This window comes from Rhinolophus hipposideros (genome assembly GCF_964194185.1).
Source record: "Rhinolophus hipposideros genome assembly, chromosome: 10".
Taxonomy (NCBI): domain Eukaryota; kingdom Metazoa; phylum Chordata; class Mammalia; order Chiroptera; family Rhinolophidae; genus Rhinolophus; species Rhinolophus hipposideros.
Window position 1 is genome coordinate 23,944,919 of NC_138056.1, and position 21,495 is coordinate 23,966,413.

Consider the following 21,495-nt stretch of genomic DNA (forward strand, 5'->3'; position numbering starts at 1 on the left):
GGATACAGCACATTTTATTCATCAGTTGATAGAATTTGGGCTCCTTCCATTTTTTGACTATTATGAATAATGCTGCTGTGACCATTTATGTATAAGTTTTTGTGTGAACACATGTTTCCATTTCTCTTGGGTTTACACCTAGGAGTGGAATGCTGTCATACGGTAACTCTATGTTTAAGTTTTTAAGAAATGTGTAACATTTCTGAAGGCTTAATATGTGTATGGCACTTAGCTAAGCATTTGACTTAGATTTTCTCTTTGAATCTTGACACCTTCCTGTGGTAGGTCCGATTATTATGATCATTTTACAGATGAGGGCACCGCAACTCAAAGATGTTAAACTTGCTCAAGCACTCACAGCTACTTGGGATAGATCCAGGATTAAAACCAAGGCAGTCTGGTTGCAGGATCTGAACTCTTTACTACTCTTATTGCCTTAGACATATATGGTTCAAAAAGGACAGAAGACAGCACACAAGTAACAAAACAAGGCGAAATAAAGTATGAAGTATAAGAGCTGTGTAATGTGCTTAGAGAATTGGAGATGGAGAGTGGAAACAGGAAAAGCTTTCTAGAAGAGGGAACATTTGAAGTGAACCTTAATTAATGGAACAAAATCAAGAAGAGGAACTGGGGTGCAGGCCAACTAGGTGAAAGGACTAATTCAGGGATGGCAAATTAGTTTCTGCAAGTGCCAATTCCGGTTTGTTGGTAGTGGTTGTCTGTAGCACTGTGTTGAGACATTGTATCCCAGCTCAGTGGGAAAGTGTATTCTGATTAATTAGCAATATCTGTTATGAGCAAGGGAAGGGACATTCATGGCATGAATTTTCATCACTGAACTATTACAACATAGAGATGAGAAATTATGGGTCATGTTCCCAAAAAATGACTATATGGTTTTGACTGGATCATAATGTAGGAAAGACGAGGCTAAAATAAGATTGGAAATATGTGATGAGGCCATATTGCTGTGTGTCTTAAATGCCAGATTAAAGAGTTCATTCAGTAGATAGGAGCCACTGCAGATATTTGAACAGGGAAATAGTGTCTTAGAAACCCTATGATAAGAAGATTAATTTGGTAGTAGCACACAGAATGAACTGATATAGAGAAAGATTAGAAACAAGGAGATCATTTAGGGTGATGGTGAAAAAAAATTAGCAGGTGGTGATAAAGCCATGTTTTCCCCCCATTAATTTGATAAAGATTAAAGTGTAGGTGTGAAGAAATAAACACTCTAATACTCTGCTGGTGATGCATTAGTTCAACTTTTCTGGGGGGTAATTTGGCAATATGTATATAAAGCCTTTTAAAATGGTCCATGCTTTTTAATCCAGAGTCAAGAAATTTATGCCAAGTAATCCTAAACATGTGAGTATGTAAAGACGTAGCTCCAAAGATGTTTATTGCATTGACATTAAAAATATATATATAGCCCAGTTACTGTCTGTGCAGTTTCTGTTCTTGTCACTAGCCTACCTGAGTCCCGAACTGGCACTTAATTCACTGTAGAGAACTCACTGCATGAAAATCATTTAGTTAGCAGAGTTGAATTTACTAAAGATTTGGTAGGGGAAATGAAAGAGAGGCTTTTTAAAAATTGAAAAACACTCAGCAAACTTGATAAATTCTCTCTTAGACATTTCAGCTTTCTCCCCAATTCTGAGGAGGGATCCTCATCTCTCCAACCCTTCCCTACACAGCACTTAGCCCTGCTCCCTCTCCTCTTCTCTCTTTTACTGTTCAGAGTTTCTTTATCTACTTGGCTTTGAGAATCAAAGTCTATCCAGTGTAGGCCTTTGTCTTGGAAGCTGTTTTTTATTAGAAAAAAATTGTTGTAAATATTTGTGGGAGATATACAAATTACTCACGAGTAACGTGAAACACTGGAAACACATTTTTTAAAAAGGGGTGGGCGAAGGATTTGTTAGATAAATTCTGGTACAACCTTATTGAACATTCTTTGTAAACATATCCTCCCTAGGTGACTGTGTTTATTTCCATGGTTTTAAATATTACCTATGTGCTAATGACTCCCAGGTTTGTATTTCTAGCACAAATCTTTCCTCTGTGTTCTAGACACGTATTATCTCACTCCAGACTAACATATCCACACTTGATATCTCCCCTTGATGTCTCATGGACAGCTCAAATTTACCATGTTCAATCTGGTCCTTCCCCACCCTGGTCTTCCCAAACTTGGAAAATGACAGTACCATCTGAAAAGTTACTGAAGTCAGAAACTTGCAGGCATCCTTAATTCTTTCCTTCTTTTCTGCCCCATATCTGATTCGTTAGCAAGTCCATTTAGTACTGCCCCCACCCAAATATAGCCATTTACTCCTTTTCATATTCGTTGCTACTTTCACTCCAGAAGAAGAGAGCACAGGATGTGTAAAAGCACAGCGACCTAAGAGGGCTGGATTGTCTGAGGAAACTACTGCAGCCTCAGGTGATTGGTCCCTGTGATTTTAAGGAGATGAGGCTGAAAAGGAGACTCCTGGGGTTTGGGGGGCAGGGGGAGAGGATGGGATTCAGAACAAAGGCAGTAGGCTTGAGCGAGAACTTAAACAGGAACTTGGAGGAAACACAGAGGCGATCTCCTTTTTAGAAATACTAGTAAAGAAAAAAATCAGACCAACACAAGGCAAAAACAAGTCACAGTTTTTTAATAAGCAAAGAGATGTTACAAAACATTTTCCATCCCACCTGGAAGCATAGGTCTTGCTAAACATATGATATCAAAGGTGTTACTGTTAAAAGCAATGACTAGAAATGGGAAAATAATGCAAATATAAATGTTCACTTTTAGTTCTGGGTGAATTTATTTAGTCTCAAAGTCAGAATTAATTTTATGTTGGCAGATTTTTTTTTCATTAAATTTATTGGGGTGACAATTGTTAGTAAATTTACATAAATTTCAGGTGTACAATTCTGTATTACATCGTCTATAAATCCCATTGTGTGTTCACCACCCAGAGTCAGTTCTCCTTCCATCACCATATATTTGATCCCCTTTACCCTCATCACCCACCCCCCACCCCCTTACCCTCTGGTAACCACTAAATTATTGTCTGTGTCTATGAGTTTTTGTTTCTCATTTGTTTGTCTTATTCTTTTTGGTTTATATACCACATATCAGTGAAATCATAGGGTTCTCTGCTTTTTCTGTCTGACTTATTTCACTTAGCATTATACTCTCAAGATCCATCCATGTTGTCACAAATGCTCCTATATCATCTTTCCTTAACGCCGAATAGTATTCCATTGTGTATATGTACCACAACTTCTTTATCCATTCATCTATCGAAGGACATTTTGGTTGTTTCCATGTCTTGGCCACCGTAAACAAAGCTGCAATGAACATTGGAGTACACGTGTCTCTATAGAGAAATGCTTTTATATTTTTGGGGTAGATACCCAGGAGAGCGATTGCTGGGTCGTATGGTAATTCTATTCGTAATTTCTTGAGGAACCTCCACACTGCCTTCCATAGCGGCTGCACCAGTCTGCATTCCCACCAACAGTGTATGAGAGTTCCTTTTTCTCCACAGCCTCTCCAACACTTGTTACTATTTGTTTTGTTGATGAATGTTGGCAGATTTTAACTTTGGAGGATGGCCTAATATACACTTGCTTTCTTTATGTTCAAAATTTTGAAATTATGATAAAATTCACCCTTTTAACATGTACAATTCAGTGTTTTTAGTATCTTCACAAGATTTTGAAACTGTCACAACTATTTAGTTCCAGAATATTTTTATCACCCCTAAATGAGCCTCATAACAATTAGCAGTTACTCCCCATTCTCCCTCTTTCTAGCCTTTGGGAATTACTAATTTACTTTTTGTCTCTATGGATTTGCCTACTCTGGACATTTCATATCAATTAAAGCCTACAATATGTAGCCCTCTGTGTCTGGCTTCTTTCCTTGAGCATAATGTTTTCATGGTTCGTCCATGTGTAGCATGTATCAGTACTTTATGTCTTTATATGGCCAAGTAATACCCATCATATGGATATATCACATGGATATTCCACTACTGGAGTACTCTTGTCCCTACGCAACAAGATATAGGTACAATAGGAATGCAGACTGGTGCAGCCGCTATGGAAGGCAGTGTGGAGGTTCCTCAAGAAATTACGAATAGAATTACCATATGACCCAGCAATCGCTCTCCTGGGTATCTACCCCAAAAATATAAAAGCATTTCTCTATAGAGACACGTGTACTCCAATGTTCATTGCAGCTTTGTTTACGGTGGCCAAGACATGGAAACAACCAAAATGTCCTTCGATAGATGAATGGATAAAGAAGTTGTGGTACATATACACAATGGAATACTATTTGGCGTTAAGGAAAGATGATATAGGAACATTTCTGACAACATGGATGGATCTTGAGAATATAATGCTAAGCGAAATAAGTCAGACAGAAAAAGCAGAGAACCCTATGATTTCACTGATATGTGGTATATAAACCAAAAACAAGACAAACAAATGAGAAACAAGAACTCATAGACACAGACATAGTTTAGTGGTTACCAGAGGGTAAGGGGGGTGGGGGGAGGGAGATGAGGGTAAGGGGGATCAAATATATGGTGATGGAAGGAGAACTGACTCTGGTTGGTGAACACACAATGGGATTTATTGATGATGTAATACGGAATTGTACACCTGAAATTATGTAATTTCATTAACAATTGTCACCCCAATAAATAAATTAAAAAAAAATATATATATATTAATCAGAAGTGAAAAAAAAAAAAAGATATAGGTACAATAATAGTCTTGGCAGTATTGTTTGTAATAGCAAAAAAATTAAAAAAAATAAAAAAATAGGCTGGCTATCAACAGAAGAATGGATAAATACATTTTGGTGTATTCATCTAATGACATGCAACACAGCAGCATTGAAAACAAATACATGAAGTCAACGTATAACACTTTTTTTGTCATATAACACTTTTTAACACATGAAATGTTGAGTGAAAAAAGAAAGTTTTAGGAATATATTTGTGTTTATGCCAGTCATAGAAAGTTTGAAAGCATGCACAAACTAAACAATGTATTGATTAGGGATACATTCGCATATAGTAAAGCTATAAAGAAAAGGAAAGAAATGATAGAAAAGAAAAAAATGAGAGGAGAATGGTTAGTTACTTCTGAGCATGGGAGACGAGATGCAATCAAGGAAGGATGAAGAAGTGGTATACCAATGGTATGTTTTGTTTCCTAAAATGGGTGGAGGGTACACCCAGGAGTGTGTGTGTGTGTGTGTGTGTGTGTGTGTGTGTGTGTGTGTGTGTGTGAGAGAGAGACATACTGTTTATATATGCAATAGTAAAATAAAATCTCAGAGTTTTCATGAAGAAAGTGAGTGAGATGAAGAATGAGTTAATTGGGAAAATGCGCTTGTGTTAAAATATAAAATGGGGTGGGGGTGATTAGAGAAAGACTCAGTTTCACAGTTTTGCCCCTGGTTGACCTTTTCTAAAATAGGGGTTCTATTTCTTTCCAACTGAAACTCACAAAAAGAAAATTGGTAAAAGGTACAAATTTTCTTTTATTATTTTGCATTAGGGATAACTGCCCCTTAGGGCATAGGAATCAAAAACATAACACACTTTAACACAATGAAAAGTATTATAAATGAATATCCTTTTTTTCCCCTTTAAAGAATGGTGTGATGAATTTGAAAGAGCACTGGTTAAGAGTCAGAGACCCAAGTTTCTAGTTTTTCTCTGTTCCTAATTTATTGTGTGACCTTGTGTAACTAATTCAGTCTCACTGAGTCTCAGTTTCCTTAACAAGATGATTTCTAAAGCTCGGCTTTAAGTTCAGTTATTCTATGAGTTAGAGAGCCTCTCAACCAAAAAGAAAGTAGGCATGTACATTTATCATTTTAATAAAGATATATTCCATTAATTTGGAAAAGCCAAAGAGAGTATTAATTTTCCTCCCACAGTCTTAATGAAGAAATAAGGAAACTAATTTTCCATTACCATTCAAGGGGCAATCCACTCCTTCACAGATTGTGAAATTAATGTAACAGATCCAACCAACTGAACAGTCTATGCGTCTTTCTTCCCCTCTCCAACTCAAGCTCTGGAACGGTATTTTATATGAACAAAGTTTAAAAACTTAACCCAAATTTAATGCAGTTTTAATAATTAAGTTTATATATAGTACTATAGGTACAGCAAAACATTTGCAGACAGTTTCCAGTATCTTTGACTTAATAACATTTACTGAGTGTCGTCTATGTCTGAAGCACAACAGATATTATGATCTTTACTAATTATACTTTCCCTGATTAAAATAACTTGCATCTACAATGCATTGTTTTCCTAAGGTGTTCAGTATAGTTAGCAGATATTAAATCATTTATCTTTACAATATATCAGTGAAACTAGTAAGAGCAATAATTAGAGGATGATAATTTAGAGGATAATATTAATAGTTAAGGATTAGGTCATGATCATATAGTAAGGTTTTGCCATAAATGTTAAGACTAGATCTCTATCACACATATTATATATACATATATATAGTATGTACATATTCCTCCCCTATCCCCTTTCTATTTAGGGGAAATTCCCTATTGAGTACAACCCTAGTGGGATGCAGGGGCCTGCCTCCCAATAAAAGACGGGTGATCTTCCCTTTCCCTCGCTTGGGGCAGCCAGGGTAAGGGCACCTTCTCTAGGCTCCAGGATTTGGACACTCCAGCTCAGGGCCCTGAATCTTGAGAAAGTAACACACAGATGCAGAAATAACGTAGCAAGTACTTGAAATACTAGTAAAGGCAGCAATCATCTGCAATGGTGTGGAGTATCTGATGTTAGTCATGTCCTATGCCAGGGTCCTACCCGGACTGTTCTTTTGGCATTGTCTAGGTTGTGACTCCTGCTGCTCAGGCTTCCTTAGCTTCTGCTCATTTTCTGATTCTCCTCCTCCAGGCTTCTCATTGATTTTGTGAGCTGCCCAATACCTTTCCAATAAATTTCTCTGTGCGTATGTTAGTTAGCCAGGGTTAATTTCATTTGCGTGCACACAAGCGTACAGATTTCCTTAATCTTATTTCTGTTGAAGGCATCATTATATATTTTAAGTACTGAATTGTCTTTGTATACTTAGGATGTTTAAGTTTTGCATTATAATTAAACATTTCTCAGTCATATTAATTGAAGTCTTGTTGTAAAATCATCATAAGCCTGTGTGTACGGCCTTTAGGATAATGGGTCAAACATATTTTTTACAGGACTTAATAAAGTTTAAATGGAATTATAGATTGAAAATACTTCAATCTATAAATGCTATCAAGCAAGGAAGAGCAAGATACAAAGCAGTATGTGTAAAATGATCTCAATTTTATAAATATATCTGTGATTAGAGAAAGAGTACTAGAAGGACAGATAATGAAAATACTGATAGAGGTAATATCTGGGTAGTGGGATAAAAGGTTTGATTTCTTGTTTGTGCTTTATTTAAATTTTTTTACTATTAATATTTAAAAGCAGAAAACGCTTCACGAATTTGTGTGTTCCCCTTGTGCAGGGCCCATGCTAATCTCTGTATCATTCCAGTTTTCGTATGTGTGATGTTGAAAGCAAGTACTGTGCTTTATTTTGATAACTTAAAACATTAACATGTATTCTATCATAATTATGAGAAACTCATCATAACTTAAAATTCTGTTCCTTATAGAAATTTACAAAAATAGAAAAAATAGTTCTCATCTTATAAATGTAGAAAGAATAGTAGTCATCGCTCAGCTTCAACAATTATCAACACATGGCCTGTCTTGTTTCATCTGATATGTGCCTGAGTCCCCACTCATGCTGAATTATAAACTCAGAAAGATTTTTGCATTTAATTGATTAGTCTTTCTTTTCCATAAGTTATTTTCCCTTTTAGAAATTCTTATTAATGCCTCTTTCTTCCATGTATCTGTTCCTTATTCTCTATTTTTCTTCTTTCCTTTGTCCTTTTTCTCTTTATTTTGGCGAAATTTCTAAGTTTGCCTCCTGCTTTACTAACTCTGCTTCCACCTTTGTTGTGTATTGTCTTCAGTGCAATTTTAAATTTGATAATCATATTTTAAGTCCAATCTTTTCTATTCTCAAATTGTTTCATTTTTCTGAGTGTTTATTTTGTTCTCATAAATGCAATTTATCCTTGGATCTTACTGGCAATAAGAGTCAGAAAATTTTCTAAACTTTCGTCTTGTTTTTGCAGTGAATTTATTTGAGAGGGAGCCATCCCTCTGATTATCTAGGGGTGGGCAAACTGCAGCTCTCAGCTGCCTGCTTTTATAAATCAAGTTGTATTGTAATACAGCCACCCCCTTCATTTACATAACATCCATGGTTGCTTTTGCAGGTTAGGGCTACAGTAGCTGTTTTCCTGCTACAATGAACTCTGTATAGTTGCTGCAGGCTGTATGGCCTGCAAATCCCAAGATATTTACTATCTGTCCCTTTACAGAAAAAGTTTGTTGACTCCTTTTCTAAGTGGTTTCTTACTTTTGAATTTTAGAATGTTTTCAGAGATCCAGTGATTCTTTTTTATTTGCATGTTAACAAGGGTTATGAACAGTATCAAATGGAGGCCTTTTCAGGTTTTGCCTGTGTGAGGCCCCAATGAGACCTATCAAATCAGAATTCCCTATTGTGCCTACCTTCTTTCTCATACTACCCTGGCTCCACTGTTCATCAGAAGATGCCCTGGCCATTTTGCCTTTATGGCTGGCTCTGTGATTTGCACCTCGGGAGGCTGTCTGGAAGGAATCTATTTGGAAGACCAATTTTTTCTTCACGCTTTTTCCTGTTTCTACTCTGTGTTAACAAAAACTGATAGATATCAAAGTGTTATTTTAAACTGTTTGACTTGACCTAAATAGCTACAATCAGCAACTGAAATAAACTTACATTCTTAACCTTGTTTAACTGGTTTCCTGATTGCATATCATAGATTATACACATATTAGGAAGTTCACATATGGCCACATGAGTTAAACACCATTATTATCCTGTGTCCAATTAGTTTGCTACATCATAACAAGAAAAGAGGACTTTCCAAAAATGAGTCTTAGACACTGAGTAGGCCATAAAATGAACCACAGAGATGGAATTGATGTTCGTTTATTTGACTTTGGGAAAAGTGAATTTTATGGCCTTCTGATTCTTCAGCCTTCAGAATTGGAGTTGGAGTTGAGAGTTTTATTTCCTCCCAGCTCTAAAATTATTTAATGTTATATGTGAATACCGTCTTAGAGCCTGTAATAGTGGTCAGCTCCAAAGAGTCTCCACAGAATAGCTCTTGGTGGCTCAGAGGGCTGGGTAGTAGTAGGGGAAGGCATCAAGATGTAGAAGTTGACTGAAAAATAATACCATAGTTTTTCCAAGGTTGTCCAGGTCTCACTTACTAGGTCTTGTGAATTTGTTTTTAACTGACTTATTAAGGATGTTTCAAGCCATATTAGGACATAATATGAATTTGTTAGATAAATCTGATCTGAAGAATTTTCTTCAGAAAGTTGCCTCAGGTTGGGCTTGTGCTTTACATTTCTATTTAACTTAGATCCACATTTTGGATAATTTTTTTACACTTGATTTAACTTACTGAACTCTATGAATAAAGGGGCCCGACAAGCATTTGAATACATTTTATAGCAGTATTAGTTTTAAGAGCTCTTTCCTCCTTTTCCTACTTATGCGGAATTCCTATTAATGTCAGAGGGATTTACTGTGATTGAAATGAAGGGAGTCTGTGTTCTTGAAAACTTTGTCAGCAGTCTTTAGGTATATAAATGGTATTACACATTTATGAACATCATATGAAAGTTTAAATAGCATTAACATGAACAGAATAAAATGTAAGATGTTGAAGATACATTTATGTTAGCAATTGAGGAGAATTGGAGTGGAAATGGCATCAATTACCTGGGTAACTGCTTGATTTTTTCACTTTAAGTTTGGGACAGAGTATTGGGAGAAGGAGCTCACTACTTTGGTTGAGTAATAGAAATGCCTTCTTTCAGATGTAAGGTTCTGTATGATTGAGTTAGTATATCAAGGGTTGCAAGGATAGAACTAGTATTTTCTTCCTGATGATTTTTTTTTTCTGTTGTCTTAAGATGGTTTGTTTCTGCATCTACTACTTTATCCCACAGTTTGAGTCAGGGAAAAACAGGTAGGTGTTTTATCTATATTCTAGAGCTAATTAAAAAAAATATTTTACTTAAAGTATAGTTTCATGTGTTACAACATCGTGATTCAACACATATACTTTACACGTGATCACGACAATACGTCTATTAACCATCTATCACCTTGCGAAGTTATTATGATGTTATTGACTATAGTCCCTATGTTGTACACTACATTCCCATGGCTTATTTATTTTAAAATTAGAAGTTTGTATCTTTTATTTCTCTTCACCTTTTTCACCCCATCTTCCCTCCCCATTCTACAACTAATTTTGGAGGAAGAAGGGGGCAAAAGGCAGAGATAAATATTCCATTACATATAATACCTTAGCATAAGTGGGGCCTCTTTTTTCATCTCAATGTAAATACTCAGTGAGGAATATCCCTGCTTCATTCATCAGAGGCATTCAATAGAGACAGGGCTGAAGTAGACCTTTGTTTTGAGGTCATGGACTAAATCTTTAACCATAGTATGAAAGAAAGGAGAGGGAAGAGAGAGTGGAAGGCTTAGGACAACCCATCCCAGATACCCATCCAAGTATCAGAAAATATCAGGCCTATTGAACAAAGGAATAGTTCAATATTTGAAGCCTTAGACAAAAGGGGAAATCCAATAAGGGGCAGTTGGCTGTTATTGTGAAAATAGAGCTAATTCTAATTCCCTGATCCTCTTTAGAGTTTTAAGCAGTTCTAGTTATTAAAGAAAACTCATGACCCTGAAGAGAAGAGATACTAGAATGATATCTTCAATTTGATAAGAATACCATATCTAGTGAATTACCCACAACATGGTCACACAATGGACTTTAAAGTCATACTTGAATTAAAGAGTCAGTCATAATTAGAAGAGTAACCTTCAAATAGAAAGAAAAATCTATAGCATTATGTCACAATATAATAATATTTAGGGTAATCCACTAATGGACACTCTTTCAGGCATGACAACATTGTATATGCAATTTGATGGCAATGTATAAAGTGCATCGTTTAGTTCTTAGGTTAAAGATGTAGGTTAAAAATTCAATTTTATCTGTTCTCTTATGAAATTGATTTGACTAAAGAACTGAATCATATGAACCAAATTGATAAGTGAGTCATTAATAGTCAATGAGAGGTTCATCCCTTTCCTCTCATCAACAGTTAGTTTAAGGTACATATGTGAATGAGTTTGAGCCAATGAGAGATGTCTGCTAGGAGGCTTCTGGAAAAGATTTTTCTCCGTTCTAAGTAGTCACTAGATAATATGGCCCATTTCTTCCTCTTTATGTTGTTGTACCTGGATATGATGCTCAGAACTGAAAGCTATCTCGCTATCAGTGTATGAATGGAGCCACTCCAGAGTGGGCCAAAACCAAGAGTATCACTGAAAAGTAGAGCAGCAGACTTAATAAACCACATCTGGAGTCCTCCACCTCTTGTCTAACATACTAGTATTAGTCTATTGATGAAGACAAATTAGGATCAGAAGTTGTTATGGTAAATAGAATTTCAGAAAAAAAGGGATGATCTGAAGTTGTGATAGTCAGGTACAAAAGTAGTTATTATAGTAGTAGTAATCAGTGAGTGGTTCACAATCATAAGTGTAATAATCACTAGGAATTGCTTCTTAGAATAATCTTTATAAAGTAGAGTGAGTTTTGGTCAGGAAGAAATATCTATATCTATCTATCTATCTATCTATCTATCTATCTATCTTGCCATCAACTACTTATTGATGTTTGTAACTTGCTTTTATATTTTGGTGTACAACTTTCTCCTTAACTATCTATCACTTTTTTATAGAAATGTGCCATTCGAGCCTAATGGTATCATGTCATACTAATAAATATGATCACAATTGATGATATTAATGAAAACTGATCGATATCAAGATGGTGACAAACTTTTTGAGTCATTGAATGAGATTAAATTATGGTTGATCTGTTTTGATATTAAGCACATTTACTGTGTTTGAAAATTGTGCATTTTTGATATTAGATGTTAATGATAATGTGCATTAATTAGACATTCCATATGGCAATCATATCAGAGAAAGAGAGAACAATAAATGTTAGTATAGTAGGCAATCATCCATGAATTTGGGAGGCCTGCGTAATAGAAAATATCTTTTCTATTGTGATGTTAATGTGGCTGAAATTTGGCCATCAGAGATATTGGTTAGCATATGATTAATAGATATTGAGAGTTTACTATGTATCCAGTGCTTTATACTCATTATCTCAATTGACTCTCATAATAATCCACAAAGGTAGATAATGGTATTATCTCTGCTTTAAAGATGATCAATATTAGGCCCTCTTCTCTACATTCTCTTCCTGGGTGATCTAATCTATTCCAAAGGATTAAACATTTCTTTATGCTATTGAGTCCCAAGTTTATATCTCTAGCTGACATCCTTCTCTGAGCTTTGGACTCATATTTTCAGTCACTCTCTTGACCTTCCCATGAGAATGTCTCACAAATATCTTAAATTTAACATTTGCAAAAACATAATCATTGATTTTTTTTTTAACAGATGCTGTTGGTTCCTATTCAACTCCATTTTCTCCTTCTTTCTTATTGGCAGAGTCTTGATTTTGTTAGGTCTTCCCATCCCTCTTCACCAAATGGCTCAGGGGAAGATGACCCTGTTCCCAACTCTAGGGGTAGATCTTGATTGGTCTAAGCCAATCATGAGGATCCTGTTCCTCTCATCAGTGATTGGTTTAAGATACAAATGTGAATGAGTTTGAGCCAATGAAAGATGTCTCCTGGGATGATTCTGGAAAAGATTTTTCACACTTCTAAAGTAGTTGCTACACAATATGGCCCATTTCTCCCTCTTTATGTTGTTGTACCTAGATATGATGCTCAGAATTGAAAGCTGTCTTCCTATCAATGTGAGAATGAAGCCAACACCAGAGCAGGCCAAAACAAAGAGAATCACTGAAAAGTAGAGCAGAAGATTTAATAAACCACATGTGGAGTCCTTCATCTCTTGACTTCCTGTTATCTGAGATAATATATTTCCTTATTGATTAACACAATTTGAGTTAAAGATGTCTGTTATTTGTAGCCAAAGTCATACTGATAACTATTTTCACCTCTAAAGTATTGGCCTTCATTTCTTCTCCTTTTCACTAAATGGCTACACTCCCTACCCAGTTACTCAAGTAGGAACCCCAGGATTTATTATTTCACTTTCCTTCACCTACTTCATGAAAAAAAATCCATCAGTAAGATCCACAACTTGGAGGAGAGGAGTTAGAGAGAGGAAAAAGAATACTATTACTTTTAAGTTTCTATCTTGAAACTGGGAAGATAATGCTATCTATAATAATAGCATAACATAAGTAAAGGGGTCCAGAAGAGGATATGGTTAAGGGGGCAAAGAAGATGAATTTCATAAACTTGCTGAGTTTGCCTTCTTGCTTTTCATTAAGATTTGAATTGAAAGTTAAAAGAAAAACTCAGTGTATTAGGGAAAAAGCAAAAAGTCTTAATGGAATGTGTCTAATGCAAATTTTCTAATATGAATAATTTTTGTTTTTCTCCTATGTAGTGTGTGTATAAAGTAAGATTAAATAAAAAATCAACAAATCATAAGTTCACAATGAAACCTCTCCCATAGTGGATGTAATACATGTAGTACATCTTTCAGATAATGTTTTGCAGTTGATTAATCCACCATCCTGATATTGACACCTTAAAGTCATAGCTAATTGATATGTTACATCCTTACATATGTCAAAGTAAAAATCCACAGTGAAAACCCAATATACCCAATGCATTTTAGAGAGATTTCTATCATAATTTGTGGCACTATCAACTACTACATGAAATTCTTTGAGTTATATGCAACTTTATCTTTAAACTTAAGTGTAAATCCATAAATATTTGTTAAATGTATATCATGTGCCAAGCACTGTGCTGAGGTTGCAGATACAAAGATGAATAAGATACAATCTCTTCCCACAAGTGTGGAAACAAATAGCTATAATGAAATGTGATAAGTGCTATGACTGTAACAAGTTATAAGCACTTGTTTTCACTAGAGCATTTACGTAGGCTGTAGAAACCTGTTCATTTACTTTATGCATATAACATTATTCTTCAAGGTAGATATTATCTCCTGTTATTCTCCTAGGGAGTCATTGTGCTTATTCACAACGAATTCTAAGCAGCTATAGGCCTATTAATATAGGATGTGAAAACTGTGATTATAGAGAATCTAGTTTGGGAGACATGTAAATATGCTCACTCCCTTTACTACATCAAGTAAAAATGACATACTTTCACTCTCTGACAATTATGGCTACAGTTGGATTAAGACATTCTGAGACCTTAATCTATGTCAAATGTAAATATGATCTCACATTATAATAAAGATTCACAATCTATTCGTAAAAAAGAACACATACTTTGTAGTGAGGAAAGCTTTTACTTTGCGTATATGTAAAGTTACATCAATTAACAAGAGTTAAAGGGGAAAAAGAGTGCTGAAGAAAAAGGCAGAACTTCCCATCACTAGGCTTGGATGTAGATTTCTGATAACCACCTAACATATAGTTCATTCATTCATTAATATGTTCAATCAATTAATACTTATTGAGTTCTTAAAAATAACAGTCACAATAATAACAGTCATCACACATTGAATGCTTATTACTTGTCAGACACAGTACTACGCATTTTTTTAAAATTAAAGATTTTTTTGGTGTCAATGGTCAAAAAACTACATAGGTTTCAAGTGTACAATTCTATCTTACATCATCTGTATATTGCATTATGTGTTCACCACCCAGAGTCAGTTCTCCTTCAATCACACTATGTACTTTATGTACCTTATCTATCACATTTATATTTAGAGGTAGGTACAATCATTATCCCTATTTTACTGCTGTGGATTTTGAGGCACAGAGTAATTGAATAACTTTCTTAAGGTCAGTGAATTGCAGAGTCAGGATTTGTATCAAGCCATCTGCTCTTAATTACTATGTGTGTGTCATCCACACACAGACATAGCCTTTGGGGATTTGAAAGTATTAGGTACTTGCAGTTTTTGCAATTATTTTTAACCTTTTAAACAGCAATTACTTTTGCACCAAACCTAATAAATATGACCAGAGTCCCTGTCCTGAAGGAGTTCAGTCTGTTAGGAGTAAGAAAATGCAAATAATGCAGCAAGGTATGATAAATACAACAATAAAGATATGTAGAATACAGTGATTGTATCAAGGAGGAATGATTAATTCTTCTCAGATAAGAGTGGAAGGTTGATGACATTTCAAAGAGGAGACATGTGAGTTGGAATTTAAGGTGTTTTTAGTCAGGCAGTGTGACAGTAGAGGTAGAGGGAAGAGCCTGGGCAAAAGCTAAGGGAACATTAGGTTGTGGTGAGGTTCTGGGGAAGGAGACAACAAGGATATGCCAGGCAAGAGGAAGTAGTATATGGAATTCTAAACAGTTTTAATATGTTTATTAATTTTTAGATAAGGCATGTCTCCGTTAGCAACTTATTCAAAGACAAAACAGCCAATCCATTAAACAGAATTCAATATAAAAATGTAACAACTTTCAATAAAAATTTTAAAAATTGAAGGGCTTACCCAAACATTATTTTCTCTGTGTGGATATCACTTTTAGGCCATTATACACATGAGCATTTTTATAAAAACATAATTTCCATCTTATTACACTGCATCCAAATATCTTTTAGGTATTTTTTTTAAAGATTTTTATTGGGGAAGGGGAACAGGACTTTATCAGGGAACAGTGTGTACTTCCAGGACTTTTTCCAAGTCAAGTCGTTGTCCCTTCAGTCTTAGTTGTGGAGGGTGCCGTTCAGCTTCAAGTTGTTGTCCTTTCAGTCTTAGTTATGGAGGGCGCAGCTCAGCTCCAGGTCCAGTTGCCGTTTCTAGTTTCAGGGGGCACAGCCCACCATCCCTTGCGGGACTCAAAGAGCCAAACAGGCAACCCTGTGGTTGAGAGCCCACTGGCCCATGTGGGAATTGAACCGACAGCTTCTGGAGTTACGAGCATGGAGCTCTAACCGCCTGAGCCACCAGGCCGGCCCTCTTTTAAGTATTTTGACATAGATATTGGGACCAGTTTCTATTTGGCTACTGGAATCAAAATTGTGGTGTTCAGAGAGGGAAAAAAAAAAGGTGGGCAATATGCCTCACAGAATGAAGTCTTTCAGCTTCTGTCTGTGAGGTAAAGAAGGAAAGATATATATATTTTTTTATTGGTACAAAACTTATATGTCTACAGTGCTTCTTTTTTAAAATTTTTAAAAATTAGTTTTAGGTGTACAAAACAATGTAATAGACATTTATCATTTATATCCCTCACACAGTGACAACCCTCTTCCCCCCATCTACTACCCCTCTGACATCGCATACAGCCATTACATTTCCACTGTCTCTATTCCTAATGCTGTACTCCACTTCTTGTAAATATATATTTTATATTATATATAATATGTATTATATATATATAGTAAAATATATTATATACATATATAAAATTGTAGTTGACATTCATTATTGTTCAGCTTCAGCTTCAGGTGTACAGTGCAGTGATCAGGCATCTACATCATCCCTGAGGTGGTCTCCCTAATGGGACAAGTGTCCATCGGATACCCTACAAAATCTTAACAACATTATTGATTACGTTCCCCAAATTGACTTTTGTATCCCTGTGGCAATCTTGTGGTTATTGATTGTGCTTTCTAATCCCCTCACCTTCCCCCTTATTCCCACCCGCCCTTCCATCTAGCAACCCTCAGTTTTTCCTTTATGTCTCTGAGACTGTTTCTGATTAGTTCATTCATTTATTCTTTTAGAAGGAAGGGTAGCTTGATAAAGATGAGTTCTCATTTAAGTCCTCTGAGTTTTATAGGCCCTTCCATAAAGAATCCTGGGCAGGGGTCAGATGGGTAGAGGAAAAGCCCTCCTTTAGGATTTCCCTCTTTTAGTCTTTATGCTTTCTTTCACCTCTTCCCCATATAATTGACTAATACCATAAATTAGATAATGATAGATACAGAGGAATAAGTAGCATTATTTCCAGTACGAGTTCATTAAGTAATCACATGATAATTAGGTAATTAATTAATTATGGTAATCATATAACAAATAAAAATTCTATACAATAACAATGTTATGATTACAATAAAAAGAAATTTGTTCCCTCACAATAATTTTTCTATATTTTTTGTGTGTGATCTTCAAAATGTCACTTTAGTGCACTGTAATTTACTCATTCTTTTTTATTTTGATATTTAGGTCATTTCCAATTTCATTCTATTGTAGATAGTGCTGTGATAAATATCTTAGCACACATAATTTTTCCTCATGTTATTTCCTTTGTACAAATTACCAGGAGTGAGAAAAATATATGACATTTTCATAGTTTTCCTTGTGTCACTATATTGCTTTCCAAAAAGGCTGTATCATTTATAAAGGCACCAGAAATATAAGTGACCAATTTAATCTTATACTTCACTGGCATTGAGTATTAATACTCAACAACAAAAAAATAGTGATTATGTAATTGGAATAAAATAGTACCTCAAGTTTATTTTGATTTGCAATATTTTGAGGAACTACAAAATGGTCATTTTATGGATTCTCTCATTGTATGTAAAAGAAAATTACAACTATGTTTTAAGGAAAATCTATGTACTGATAACTTGAAAGAATAAGGCTTTAGAATTTATCAAGTTTTATTATAATAAATACCTTAACAATTAAAAACAGAATTCCATGAATTTGAATGATTGTGTTAAAGTTTTCTCTGATCCTTTTCAGAATTCAAAGGTGTATTTATAGTTTTAATCAGTGTACCCACTGTTGGGTCCTGTCTTTTTCATTTGCGATTACTTACATTTTTATGCAGTGAAACAGTAAACTTACTTTTAATAAATTCAAACAGGGTTTGAATTTATTGATATACTATGTAGTTTTCCAAATATCCAACTATTTTGAAATGATTATTTCAAAATTTTCATTACTATGAATAGCACTACTATAAACACTTTTGTACAAATTGTTATTCTTTCTTCTGTCTCCTTTTGATGATTCCTCTTGGAATGTTATCTCAAAAGAGTGATTATGGAGTCAAAGGATATACTTAATTTTATTGTTCTTGTTTACATAATGATGAGATTATTTTTAAATGATAAAATTCTTGCTTTAAAATATGAACTTCAATTGAAACCAAGGTGTTTTTCATTGAACTAGAAATATCTATAGTTAATATTTTAGAAAAGTAGAAATGGCAAAAAAAACAACTCTAGAAATTACTTTAAATATCTCTTTTAGGAATAAATTATATTTTACATTGGGAAGCATGCATAGAATTAGAAAGGAATCAGAGGTCATTAAGTTCAACTCTTTCACCTTACTGAACCTTAGTGCCTAGTGCGCAAAAAGTGTATAATAATAGGGTTGTAGTGAGACCAAAACAAGAAAATATACAGAGGGTGGCAAAAAAAGTATATACATTTTAAGAAAGGAAAACTGTATTAAAATTGTAATACTCAATATATACCAATAACAAAAGATGAATACAAGTCATGTTTGACTTCTGCAATTACAAGAGGTGCTCAAAGTGGTTACCATCAGTGACCAGACACTTCTAATTACAGCAAAATGCTGCTTGAGCAACATTGACCAAAGTGTTCTCTTGTATACATTTTTTTGCCACCTCCAGTATGTAAAACACTTATCTCATTGACTGACACAAGAAAATTATCAGTAAATATTAGTCATTATTATAATATAGCTGTTATAGTTAACATATCCCAAATTGAAAGGTCATATTCCATCCATTCATTTATTTGGCGTTTAAATGCCAGGCATTATGCTAGAATTTGGTGTGGAAAAGTGAATCAGAGTTGTTCTGCCTTCATGGAGCTTATGTTCGAGGATATAGACAATAAACAAATATACCACATTAGATGGTGATTGTGTCAATGGAGAACAAAGCAAAATCTGGGGAAAGTAGAGTATGTGTGTGGGTGTTACTATTTTACATAGTAGTTAGGGAAGATCTTCCTAACATGGTGACATTTGGGCAAAGACCTGAAAGATGAGGGGGGAGTAAAAAACAGAGTTCCAGAGTTTTACTTGAAATATGGTTAAAATTTTGAGTATAGTGACCATTTCTTTCAGTAGCACAGCAAAAACTATGTAGAAGACCTAAAATATATTGCGTTTTATATTAGGTGCTGGAATAGGTGTGATCATCAGTATGATTGCAGCTACAGTTTTTCTCTTTACTATTTCACTTAAAAATAACCAACATTTATTTTTTTTCATGGATAACACCTTCACATGATTCAAACATAAAAAAGTATTCAGTGAGAAGTCTCTTTCTCTTGTCTCCATCCACACAGTTCCCATTGCTCCCAACAGGTAACAGATTTTTCTTTATCTTTTCAAAGATTTTTTAAGACATGGAAATGTAAGCCAATAAATGTTTTACTTAAAGAAAAACATCGAACATCTAGAGAAAGTTTTCCAGGAGTCTGTATCTTTAAAACAGTCAATCACATTTTGCCCCAGGTGCCCATGATTCTCCACCCAACTTCAGCTGAGGGAAGTAATGCCCGGAACCGGAAACGCCTTTGGGGGGGTAAAGGTGAACCGGAAGTCCTCCCCGGGGAGCTAGCCCCGCTCGGCTGAGGTAACTGAGCATCACCCTCTGAACTCGCTCTCTTTGCTTGGCCTTCTGGTGGTTTTCCCTAAAATCTTATCGAGGCTGCGGGTTAGTAAGGTAGGTTTTGTCTGTTATCTAGGTTTTGATTTGAAACCTCACGTTTGTGTTATGAATATAAGGCGATAATGTACATGTTCAAACGTACATTTTTGTGCTCAAAGTTTGCAACATTTTGAACTGTGACTGGTGAATCTGGCCTTTATTTGGTGGATGTTACTTCGCAGAATGTTTGACGTATAATGCAGAAATTCTAGAGCAATGAACAGTTGTGGATGGGTGTAAATCCCCCAGGAAAAATTCTCCAGTTTTCTTTGCTCTTATGCTAATTTTATTCCTTCTGAAGTGCCTTGCACAAGCAAACTGAAATGGGATTTCCGGTTCCTTCTGATAATGCTTAATTGTAGGTTTCAATGATTCATGTCATTGTTTTAACCTTCCACTTAGTTTTGCTTTTGGAAACAATCATTGATAATTCCGAAGGCATTTTTAGGAACCTTTATACAGGCATTCCGCGGAGATAGGGTGGTTTCCCACCCATGCAGCCTGGTGAGCCGTTATCTTTTTGCAGGTGGGGGGCGTCTTACCTTCAATTTGTAAAAAAACCGCAGTGTCTGTGAAATGTGCAGTAAAGTGAAGCTCAATAGGCTCAGTAACACGAGGTATGCCTGTAATCAGTCCACTCCATTTAGTAAGAAAATGGGAAGGTTCCACTAAGAATCTTCCACTTAGATTAATGCAGTCCTTTAACTTTTGATTATTTGCTCTTTTGCCTTAGCTGTGATAAATGCCTATATGGCTGTGTTTGTTTTGCACCTTGAAGGGAAAACCCTTGTTGAAATATCAGTCCAACTTGAAAATCAGCAAATACTATGTGGGTGGAATTTTTTTCAGCAGGCCTTCACAGTTTTCTTCTCTCGCCATATTTTTGGCCAATTTGAGTGTTTATAATAACCCTCCTTGGTTTCAGGGTTGGCTTCAAGTAGTTATTGAATTTTGCAAAATTATATTCCCCACTCTGATGGTTTATAAAGTATTCTAATGTAACTCGAGAGAATATTTTAATTTTTATACTGCTTCATACCATAGTATTAGGCAGGAACCTGTATCATAGGATTTTTTTAAACGTTATTTTTATATCATAGTGCCCACTGGGTGGCAGCATAGTGTTTTTAGTTTCTTTAGCTTTGATTGAATTTTGTAACTACTGTGCTGTAATAATGGTATTATGATAGTAATAGATATATCACATGTTGAACGCTGATTACATGCCAGGCAGTGGACTAGTTCCTTTAGGTGCAGTATCTCATTTAATCCTAAAAAACAAATCCCCAAACTTGTGACATAAGTACCCCTATTAAATAATAATGTAAGGCCAATAACAACACAGCCAATAAGTGATAGAGCCAGAATGGAAACACAAGTGCTCACTACTTTATGCTAATAAAATTAAAACTATTGTAAGTTTAACCAAATAGTGAAGAATCAGCAATTAAGATGAGAAATCTGTGGATATTTTGAAAGAGGTGAGAATTGAATATTGGTTTTATATAATGTGCCTCAAAACAGTTGGGGGT

The 21,495-nt window shown here is 35.2% G+C and overlaps 1 protein-coding gene across 1 annotated transcript in view; it reads left to right on the plus strand.

Annotated features, from left to right (window-relative positions):
- Nucleotides 1–19,891: 19,891 nt before the first annotated feature.
- Nucleotides 19,892–21,495, plus strand: part of CCDC73 (coiled-coil domain containing 73) — a 114,774-nt gene continuing 113,170 nt past the window's right edge. Inside the window, exon 1 of the mRNA XM_081062903.1 lies at nucleotides 19,892–19,978. The gene's annotated coding sequence lies outside the window, so the exon portion shown is untranslated. The remainder of the gene's footprint in view (nucleotides 19,979–21,495) is intronic.